The sequence below is a fragment of the Carlito syrichta genome, unplaced genomic scaffold (genome assembly GCF_000164805.1).
Source record: "Carlito syrichta isolate Samal-C Ts95f unplaced genomic scaffold, Tarsius_syrichta-2.0.1 Scaffold308800, whole genome shotgun sequence".
In the NCBI taxonomy this organism is placed as follows: Eukaryota; Metazoa; Chordata; class Mammalia; order Primates; family Tarsiidae; genus Carlito; species Carlito syrichta.
This window is the reverse complement of record NW_007252896.1, coordinates 841,425-853,321: the sequence shown is the minus strand read 5'-3', so window position 1 is coordinate 853,321 and position 11,897 is coordinate 841,425. Positions and strand designations below refer to the sequence as shown.

Below are 11,897 nucleotides of genomic sequence, written 5' to 3'. Positions count from 1 at the left end.
ACCACGCCCGGCTGATTTTTTGATTTATTGTAGAGATGAGGTCTCGCTGCCCAGGCGGGTCTCGAACCCGCGGGCCCAGGCCATCCACTCACCTCAGCCTCCCAAGGCGCGGGATGACAGGCTGAGCCACCGAGCCCGGCTCATTCTGTTTTCTGTGGCTGTGAATTTGACGACTCTTAGTGCCTTGTTTGAGTGGACTCATATAGTGTCTGACCTTTCGTGACTGGCTTATCTCACTTAGCATGTCTTCAAGCTTGTCCACGTGGAATCACGTGCAGAGCTTTATTCCTTTTGAAGGCTGACCCACTGTGTGCATATGCCACATCTTGCTTATCCATTCATCCATCAATGGACATTTCAGTTTCTTCTACCTGTTGGCTGCTGTGAATAATGCTGACATAAACATGAGTGTGCAGATAACTCTTTGAGGTTCTGTTTTCAATTCTTTCGAATCTATATGCAGAAGTGGACTTACTGGACTATATGGTAATTCTATTTTAAACTTTTTGAGGTATATTTCACATCAGCTGGACCATTTTGCACTCCCACCAACAGTGTACAAAGGTTCTAATTTCTCCACATCCTCGCCAACACTTGTTATTTTCTTGTGCTCTCTTTTTTTTAATAATAGCCACTCTAATGGGTTTGCAGTGGTATCTCATTGTGGTTTTGATTTCTATTTCCCTAATGATTAGTGATATTGAGCGTGTTTTCAGGTGCCTATTTGGTTATTTGTATATCAACATTGAAGAAATGTCTATTCCAGTCCTTTGTCTTTGGATTGTAGGAATTCTTTATATATTCTTGATACCTCTTATTAGATATGTGATTTATGAATATTTTATCCCACTTTGTGAGTTGCTTTCTTACTTTGTTGATAGTGTTTTTTATGCACACAAGTTTTTAATTTTGATGTAGCCCAGTTTATCTACATAAAATTTTCTCCTTTGTTGCCAATGCTTTGGTGTCATAGCTGAGAAATCCTTGCCAAGTTCGATGTTGTGAACTTTTCCCCTGTGTTCTTCTAAGAGTTTTATAGTTTTAGCTTTTATATTTAGATCTTTGGTCCATTTTTTAGTCAATTTTTATATAGATCTGTTTTTTATTTTGTAGCTAGCAGATACATTGCTGTGAAAATACAATACAAAACATGAGAAAAGCAAACATAGGGGTTTTTATGGATGTCTATCTTAAATTGTCTTTTGTTCAACCCAGAGAAATAAGGAATTGTCTCCATGCTTAGGCACATTTTTAAAATGTCTTGGGAGAAGTTACAATTCTCACCTCTTTCCTGCTCCTGTCCATCACCTACCCTACCTCTACACACAAAGTTCGCTGTGACTTTCATTCCTTCCTGAGAATCTAGTATTTCACTTTTTGCACTCTGAAGCTGCAAATGATTGATCAAAATAATAATAGTAAATATTTGAGTGGACACTTCAAGTGCAGCGCTAAGTACTTGACACGTATCATTTCGTTGCATCTCGTAACAATCCCATAAGATGATGTAATTATCATCGTCTTTAAAGTCACGGAAATTAGGACTTAGAGAGGTCAAGCCACTTGCCCATGTTGAACTGAGCCTTAGATTTGGCTCTGTTTGGAGTCAAAGCTTTTGGTCTTAACCACTAGGCCACTTGCCACAGGCCTGCAGGACAGCTGTGAGCACTTAATGGCTCTATCTATGGTCAGGGAATAATGGAACCAGAAGGTGTTTGGCTGTGTCGTTCCATTCCTCCTTTATATCTGTAGGCAGTTAAGATGGTCCTAGGGCTTCTCCAGATCTTTATATTCTGAGTAGATACTGGTGGGAGGAAAATCACCTCCTGTGAAATAGAATGATAATGAAAGGCAGAGTGAGATGGGTGTTTCCTCATCTTCTAGGGTCAGCTTATAGCTGTACTTCTAAACCCTCACCTGAGCTTTGCCCCAGGGACCCTTACATTTCAGAGCCACTTGGTGTAATTCTGACTTGCAGTTTCTCACATGTATAGATTATATTGAGAAAGACAGGTTTTTCTAGAATCCTGGATTTTTTGCTGAACTACCATACTCTCCCTTCCCTACTGCTCCCTGACACCAGTAATTTTAATGTTAATAGCATGAATCTGCATTGTAGAATGTGTTGGACTTTGATAACAAGGAAACCAATAAAACATTCGTGGGAGGGAAGGCATCACATGCCATGCAGTTACACCATTTTCATTTTGATGGATTTGTTGTAATCAAGCCATTAATTTAATAACTTTTAAACACATACACAGACTAGATAGGATTCCTAAGGGTCTGCTGGTAGGTGACCTATAGGCAGAGTGACCAGAAGCTGTAAGTGTTTTGATGACACAAAGTAGTGGTAGGCCTTGTGAGCACAGAGGAGCAATTTTTAAAATTCTGTTAATAGGCAAGTCTGTGTCCTCTCTCATTCTCACAGCTTGTTGCCCTCAGAGGGCTTTTGTTCCAGTTTTCTGCCTATTAATCTGGTGTAACTAGAAGCTACTATAAAAACACATTTGCATTTGTCTTCTGAAATATTTTACTTTGATAAACTTAAATTTTTTTCTAAAAATGAATTATAAAGTATATAATTTCATCGGTCATTGTCTTTCTTCATATGAATTCATATAGGGTTTAAATTTAGAATGAATTTGTTGAAAAAATACATGTTTGTGAGGGATAGTATAGTTGTCATTCTTTGCGAATATATATTAGAATGCTGAAGTAGAATAGAAAGAGAACTTCATATGAATTTTGATCAAAGGGACCAAAAAAAATCTCATGTAAATGAAATTGAGTTAAAAATGATTAGTTTTTCTTTGGTGGTGTTCTGTACCCACACATTTTTTTTGGACTAGGAGTATTTATCAGCTGAATCCACCTTCTCCTCCATCCCACGTATGTTTCCTGGGTGATCGTACTAAAATACAAATCAGATAATGTTGCTTTCCTTCCTGGGGCTCCAGCAGCTGCCCTTAAGGTTCAGGATTAAATTCAGACTCCACAAGGACATCTCCTCTCTTGCCACTCCATCATCCTACACCGCATTTGGGCTAGAGTGGACATCAGGGTGTGCGGTATATGCTCTGCCCTCCAGAGTGCCCCCGACTGACTCCTCTGCTGGTGCCCCTTTCACCACCTCTCGAGTCCTCTCACCATACTTCCTCTCAGCCCCATTCACAGCCTTACCCCACCCATCTTTCATGGCTCAGGCCACAGCTCACCTGCCCTGGGAAACCTTCCCTCACCCCCTGGGCACATTTGGTTATGCCTTTTCTTCTGCTTCATTATAGCTTATTATTATATACTCTGCCTGCTACTCTCTGGCCCTTCCCTGTCTCCCCACGTCCATGCATTCTTTTTTTTTTGAGTGGTAGTCTCACTCTGTCGCCCAGGCTGGAGGGAAGTGGCACACTCACAGCCACCACAGCCTTGACCTGCTGGGCTCAGGCGATCCTTCTGCCTCAGCCTTCCAAGGAGCTGGAACTACAGACATGCACCACCACACCCTAATTTTTTGATTTATTGTAGAGATGAGGTCTCACAAGTTGCCCAGGCTGGCCTCGAACCCTTGAGCACAGGCAGTCCTCTCATCTCGGCCTCCCAAAGTGCTGGGATTATAGGCGTGCGCCACTGAGTCCAGCTCATGTATTCTTGAACAGGGCTTTGTATCTTATTTGTCTCTGTGTTGCTGGTGGCACATGTCATTCATGCCACGCTGGAGACCTGCCTTTGGTATGGCATTACAGAAGACTAGATATGCATGGTCATGCTTTGTGGTGCACAGGCATCTGTTCTGAAAGCTTTCTGAGCTTCTTCTGTTGCTCCCAGATGCCCCTCGTCTTGAATTCTCAACCTCTGCATCTGAATGGCTTCCAGGCTAATGCTGAATGGCCAACTTCATTTTTTTCTAATCTTTGGAAGGAAAGCTGTTTTTTTAGGTCTACTTTCCTGTGAATATACCTCAGGTTGCTCTTTATGGGGAGGAAGAGAGTAGATTTTTCAAATTCTAGATTATTTTTTATTAGTTCCTTATTAATATTTTTTCTTTGCTTTTCTCTACTCATCTTTCCCTCTACTTCTTTCCTGTAATTTTACAGGGACACTTAAAATTCCCTTCAAGAAATCAGATTTGCTGTAAGATAAGTATTTCCTGGGAATGCAGATAAACAGTGGTGACAACAAATTGATGTAAATGCCCTGGAGGTGAACTATGGGCCTGAGAAACTCACTGTATCCGTGGGTTTGAACACAGGATGAGAAGCACATTCTCAAATAAACCTTATCAAAAACATGGTGTGTTGATGAGGACTATTTGTTCTCATTAGCACCTTATAACTAAAGCCCAATCCAAAAAAAGAAAGAACTATGCTTAAACCTTTCAAATGGCAAACTCATAAGTACTCTGGCTAGGTAGTAGGCCCTACTCCTAGCCTCCTCCTGTGTGCCCTATACTGACTAGCGATTAATACTAGACAAGTATGAGGTAGCTAAGACTAAGACTCAATCCTAAGGCTGCTTTCCGAACTCTTATTCTACAAAACTTTCACAGGCCTGTTTTTTAAAAAAAAAAAACAAATTTTACTTGGAAATAATTGCAAATCTACAGAAAATTTACAAGAATAAAAATCGTACAAAGAACATTCTAATAGCCTGTGCTTAGATTCACTTACTGTTAACATTTTGCCACATTTGCCTTATCATTGGAGAGTAAGTTATATACATCATGGTCCTTGACCTCTAAGTCCTTGAATATGTACTTCTGCAGAATGAGGATATTCTCATAGATAACCACAATACAGTTACCAACTCAGATTTAACACTGATATTTTTATCTAATGTATGATCTCTGCCCAATGTTTGACCCTATAGTCTTCTTTATAGCATTTTTATCCTCCAATAAAGAATTCAGTCTAGGATCTGGTATTATATTTAGTTGTCCTGTCACTTTAGTTTTCTTTAATCTAGAATATATCCAAAACCTTTCCTTGTCTTTTATGACATTGACATTTTCAAAGAATACAGTATTCCTCCTCCACTCTTTTTAATTATACATTCCTCATTAGGGGCTTATCTGCTTTTCCTGGGCAAAATATTACATACATGATGTTGCACCCTTCTCAGGGAATTGCATGGAGAGACACGACCCATCTGCTCCTTGCTGGTGGTGTTGATTCTGGACCCCCACCATGAAGGTGTTACCCAATTTCTCTGCCTTATAGTTACTGTTGTTTCCCTTGCACTAATAAGCAATCTGTGTGGAAACACCAAGCCCATGCAGATATCCTAATCCCCATTGTGATTTCCTCTAGGTAGCACATACAGTGATGTTTCTTCACCTTTTTAAGAGGTTTTGATGGTAAAGAATTATCATCAAAGAATTCCAAAATTTTGCTAAAGAATTCCAAAATTTTCTTCTGGATGTTTAGTCATTTCAGAGCAAAAAGTCACAGCTAAAGAATGGTCAGTTTCCTCAATCCAGGCTGTGGTTTTGTGCAGAGCACATTGGTTGCACAACGTATACTTAGAAGTGCGTGCTTAGAAGGTTCCAGTGTATTTAGAAGCAGTGAGGAAAGACACTGAGCCTGGAGTCATCAGACCAAGGTTTGAGTTCTGCTTTAACCGGTTACTCAGTGATCATCTAACCTACAAAAAGTTGCTTCTGGGGCCAGGTGTGGTGGCCTTTGGGAGGTCGAGACAGGAAGATTGCTCGAGCCCAGGAGTTTTGAGACCAGAAAGTTGCTTCATTACTTTGAGCCTTGCTTTTCCCTTCTGGCAAGTGGGATAAATGATGTGGGATAAAAACTCTGCAAACTGGAAAGTGACATGTTAGTGTGAAGAAGGCAGGAAAGAAACTTGCATTTATCGAGTATCTACAGTGTGCTCCAGGTTTTCACCTGTTTTGTTATCTCACTTGAGATAGATGTTGACATCAGTCAATGTTGCAAACAGGAAGTGAAGGACTGAGAGAGTCATGTAACTCGCCTAAGGTTGTCCCGGTCATCAGGCAGCAAGTGCCTGCTCTCTGCCAGGTCCTTAGCCAGGCAGAGAGGAAACAAAGGTGAATAAGGCACAGTCCCTGACCTCAAGGTACACACAGAGAGAAAAAACAAATATTCAAGCACATTACACCAAAGTAAGTCCAAAACCAGATATATATGTCACGTTCCACATTTCTTCAGTCAAGTATTTAGGCCCGTGCGGTGGCTCACACCTATAATCCCAACACTTTGAGAGGCCGAGGTTAGAGGATTGCCTGAGCCCATGGATTTGAGACCAGTCTGGGCAACTTGGCGAGAACCCATCTCTTTCAATAAATCAAAAAATTAGCCACGCTTGGTGGCACATGCCTGTAGTCCCAGCTACATGGAAGGCTGAGGCAGAAAGATCACCTGAGCCCAGCAGGTCGAGGCTGCGGTGGCTGTGAGCATGCCACTGCACTATAGCCTTGGCGACAGAGTGAGACTCCAACTCAAAAAAAAAAGAGAAGTATTTAGAGGGTATCTAATAGGCTGGCATTGGTGGATACAGTGACAAAAGAGAGAGTCCCTGCTGCAGCTGGACTTACATTTAGTGGGAGGAAGATAGACAGTCAACAGGTGAAAATGTATAAACAAGATGATTTTATACAGTGACAAGTGTTGTAAAAAAAGCTAAAGAAGATGACATGTTTAAGAAAGTGGGAAGGGTAGGTACTTGCTCAGCTGGGTTTGTAACCTGGGTTTGAATAGCTTCAAAGCCTGTGCCCTGTCTGCAGTGCTCTGCCCTGTTGCTAACGGAGGTGCTGCTCTGTGCTGGGCACCTTTCTTCCCTTGTCCTGAGAAGCCAGGTCTCACCAAAAGCTATGAATGGGGAGATCATCTGCCAACTGAAACCATCCCTTGAGGTTTACCTGACCTTTAGCAGAGGAAAGGTGAGGAAGAGGTAGAGGCCAGCTAAACCCAGAGAGGGAGGCTGGAGGTTGTAGCTGCCCTGAAAATACAGCGGGCCTTCCCATTCTTAGCAAGAAATTACAAAAGAATACTTCCTTTACATTTGAATTTAGCATCAGGAAAAACCCCTTTGGGCCCGTCCCCTTACGTTATACGAGTTGGTGATTTTGTCAGTTCAGTTAAAAATGTAGTTATTAGGCCACAGTGGCTCAAGTCTGTAATCCCAGCACTTTGGGAGGCTGAGGCAGGAGGCATGCTTGAGGTCAGGAGTTTGAGAACCGCCTAGGCAACATAGCAAGACCTTGTTTCTACAAAAACTCAAAAACAAAAAATCAGCCAGGTGTGGTGGTGCACACCTATAGTCCCAGCTACTCAGGAGGCTGAGGCAGGAGGATCACCTGAGCCCAGAAGGTCAAGGCTGCAGTGAGCTGTGATCATGTCTAAAAACTGCAGTTATTAGTCAGAATAGACTAGATTTAGGTTAACCTTGAAATGTAGAAAACAAATAGGACAAATTGAGATAAGGGAGAAAACAAAATTCAAGGTTTTTGTAAGTGAAAGAAGATCATTCTCTTTTATATTTGTTTTATACAGTGTTATTGCTTAGAGTAATCAGATAGCTCGACTGGACTTCAGAGAGCTAGAAAGCTGGATATTGAGGAATGGCTGCTGGAATTGAAAGTCTGGTCTTCATCCCTTCTTCTTAATTGCCAATGACAACTAAAGGAAGGAGGAGAGTGTGTCTTGATGCATATGGAGTCTAAATAGGGAGAACTCTGAGGCCATATAAAGATTCTCACCACAAGTACTCGGACCTGCTTACCTACACCAGCCTTGAGAATTGACTTGAGAGCAGCAAGGGCTTGTCCTCTCGGGGTGGTTGGACTCAGATGCCTCCACCCAAGTGAATCTTCATTTTGGTCAGTGATGATGTCTTTTACAGCAGCGTTGCACCACAAGATTTAAAACTGCAGCAATCCCTCCGAAACGTTAAATCTGTGTCCAGAAGGACTGACGTATCCAGATGGTTACCTCAACTATGAGATATTCTCTATGGAAAATAGTGTTCTTACACCTCTTCCAGGATATAGACATCGAGCCAAGTTCTTTTCAAATTTATTCTGAAAATATGTTAGAAAATTTAGAAAATAATTGCTGGGGGCCAGGCGTGGTGGCCTGTGCCTATGATCTCAGCACTTTGGGAGGCTGAAGCAGGAGGATCACTTAAGCCCAGGAGTTTGAGACAAGCCTGGTAAGACGTCATCTCTACCCCTCAAAAAATTTGTAATTAGCCAAGCATGGTGGCATGCATCTGTAGTCCCAGCTACTTGGGAGACTGAAGTGGAAGGCTCACTTGAACCTAGGAGTTTGAGGCTGCAGCGAGCTATAATTACACCACTGCACTCCAGCCTGGGCAGCAGAGCATGACCCTGTCTCTAAAAAGAAAAGTAAAGAATTGCTAATACATGCTAGAGTTCAAATTCCACACCCTTTAACTGACAGTATTTTATTTAAATATCATAATAAGATAGTGTATTTCCAACTGCAGAGGAAGAAAATAAGGCTCAGTCTTTACGTATTTTACTCAAAATTATATAACTAGTAAGTGCTCAAGCTGGAATTTGAATCCAAGTTGGTCTGATTTCAACCACAGCTGATACTCTTCCTACTACCCTACTGTCTTCACATCCCAAATTCAGTCCTTCAGGAAATCCTGCTGCTTTAGTTCACCCCTGAAGCGTGTCCACTCGCTGACCGCTTATCATGGCTTCGCTGCCGCCACTCTCCTCTGAGCCACCATTGTAGCTGGCCTTGGCCATTCTGCGATGTCTTCCTGTCTGGCGTCCCTACTCCCACCCTAGCATGTGGCTCCTACAGTCTGTCCCAGCAGCCAGAATGAACGCCTTAAAACAAAATCCAGTTATCTCACTCCTCTGCTAAAAATCCTCCCTTGGCTTCTCATCTCTCTCAGTGAAATTGCGAGTTCTTATGATGCACGTTTCTGATTTCAAACTTCTGCATCATCTTCCCCCCCCACTACTTCTGTGGCCTCCTCGCAGTCTCGGTCTTGGGCACACCCTCACCTCAGGGCCCCTGCACTTGCTGTGCTTTCAGTCTAGAAGGCTCTTCACCCAGATATCCTTGTGCTTTAGTCAGATCTTCGCTTCTGTGTCATCACATATAGGAGGCCATGCTTGACCAATCCAACTGCAGGAACAGCTTCTGTCACCTTCATTCTTTACCCAGGCTTTTCTTCTTCCTTTTTGTCATCACCTGCTAATACTGTACACATTTTTATTACTTGTTTGTGTTCTGTGTTTACGTACTAAAATGTGAACTCTGAGAGATTAGAGGCTTGGTTTTTATTCACAACTGTATTCCCAGTGCCAAAAACATGATTCTAGTAGGTGCTCAGGAAATATTGTTAAGTGAGTCCATCTTGTGAGGTTACACTGCTTTTCCTTTTGTTCTTTGATTGTTAACAGACAAATTCCCCATGTCTGAGGCATTTTTCAAGATCTTGTTTGTGTAGAACATGATGTCTACAACTTCATTTTTGGTTCGGGTGCAAGGGTATTATTATGGGGCCTTTTTTCATTGCCGTGTGACCAGGAATCTTTGCACCATCAGAACGATTCCTTTTTCCTCACATTTTCTAGAAAGTCCGAGGTTTCTACCTTAGATAGTCAAGGGTCTTTTTGTGGAAAAGCTCATTTCATGGTCTGCAAGTGAAGTCATACAAACTCAGTACACTCTAGAACATAAGTATACGACTCAGGTTTTTGGCTCTCACAACGTGAAGTGGGGATGAATACACAGATGCAAGGAAATGGCGTTCCCCTAGGAGACCTCAGAGCAACCCCAGCCGTCAGAACGTGTGCTGGTTACACTGATGAGTCTAGTGCTCATTAAAAGCAGGTGAGACACCATGTCTACCCTCCCATGCTGTGCACAGAGACTGATGCCTGGTGTCTTTGGGGTCTATGTTTTCCCAAACCTGTCACTTTTAAACCAAAAAGCATGTTTGGCACACAGATGACACACCTGAAAGGTGCTGGGCCACGTGAAGTTCTGGGGTTCGGGGCTTGAGCCTAAGTCTCTGCAGATGGCTCTGGGCCCCCTTCTTTCCACTACTCCATGGCAGTTAACCTCCTTGTTCTGAATCAAGACCTCATAAGCTGTGTTGTGAAGTCCAGGTATCTAAGCAAGTTGCTCCCGTGGGTGAGAAAAAGGATATCAAGTTGTCTGCAGTGATTTTATTTCTTAATAGGCTGAGCCACAACTTTGCTTTATGGCCTAATCAGTCATTTTCCATTTGGGATTCCAAATTTGAAGACCAAGTGAGACACTTGCCAACATCTGCCACTGTCAATGTCAGCTTGTTTTCAAGCTGGCAATATTTGTAATGGCAACTTAATCTTGATCAACTTTTAAAATTTGTTTTGCCCAAAATATTTCCTATAAAAGTAGGAGTATCTTCTTGACCTGTTTCCTGTAATGTTTTCCAGAATAAGTGGAATAAATAGATTCATTATCACCTGTTTGGTTTATGCTTAACCGTTTAAGGATGGACCTAGATGACCTTTTGACATCTAAGATATTTCTTTACTTTTATGTAACCTGAAATATTCCCTTTTAAATTCTTGGCAAGTAGCTATATCTGTGTTTAGGTAGATTCGTTGCTTAAGCTTCAGAATATCTAAAATGTTGGCTTAAACTTTCATATGATCAGCTTCCTGATGTAATTAATGCTACCATAGCCATGGAAAGGGACCTCAATACTGTCCTTAAGTGCTGTCCGTAATGAAATGTTTTCTGACTAACTCATTCAATGACTATCCATTGTGCCCCTACTATGTTCCAGATGCTGTTCTAAGCATTGAGGATATAGTGGTGAATAAGACCATGTCTTCGTGGAGCTTGTGTTCTAGAAATGGATACTGTCCAGTGATTGGGTTTAGTTTTCTGTCCCGTTTTGCCTCCGCCAGCCACTGTGTCACACATGTCCAGTGTGTGAATGATACTGACCTACCTGCAGTTCCCTAAAAACATCATGCTCATTTCTGACTCCTCTTCCTGGCTCCTGTGTTTCCCTGGCTTCCTTTAAGACTTAGCTTAAAGTGTTGTTTCATCTTTGAACCCATCTCATCCTCTACTAGGCCACGTTAACTGTCTTGATTTTAAACCATTGTAAAAATCAGTAAATACCCTCCCAGAATAGAATTTACATCATTGAGCTGGAAAGCATAATTCAACTCGGAATTCCCGAATGTGCCTCTCTTGTCCTCACCCCAAGGTGGGGGTTCTCTAGACGGTCTTCCATGGTCTTGGTGAATGATAAGTTAACTTGTGGCACCATCAAGTGGCTCCGTCAGGCAGTGCAACTTTATCATCTTACAAGATCAAAATAGTCCAAATCGGTGCCGTACACATATTAAGGAAGGAAGGATGACTGGACAGATGGAATAAGGGAACAGAGAATTATAATGCAATTAAAAGGTAGAATTATCAGACTATCTCTGTCTCTAGAAGCTCAAAACTTTATGATACCCTCAGCAGGCTTTTGTTCTGTATATGGGAATGGTTTTTTAATGTTTTTTTAAATGGTTTTTCACTTTGTGACCCTTAAACCTGGAACATACAACCTGGAACATACAGATGAGAAACAATTTGCTTGTGTTCCTTCATTATCTGTTTTGCTTTGTTTGCTACTCTGCTTTGCTTAGTGAACAAGCTTTTATTTATTTACCCATTGTTAGAGCTTCATTGAACTCTGTTCCATACTTGGTGGACATCTGAGCTATCTCTTCTGTGTGCTCTCATATGAGGGGGACCCAAGAAAAACAATTTATTTATAAAAAGTTGCATATTTAGCTGGGCTCGGTGGCTCAGCCCGTAATCCCATGCTTTGGGGGCTGAGGTGAGTGGATTGCCTGAGCCTGCAGGTTTGAGACCCGCCTGGGCAACTTG

General features: G+C 41.9%; 1 protein-coding gene across 1 annotated transcript in view; it reads left to right on the top strand.

The window, feature by feature from the left end:
* The window catches only part of HSD17B12 (hydroxysteroid 17-beta dehydrogenase 12), a 176,906-nt gene that overhangs the window by 160,670 nt on the left and 4,339 nt on the right, over positions 1-11,897 (top strand). The gene's annotated exons all lie outside the window — the stretch shown is intronic.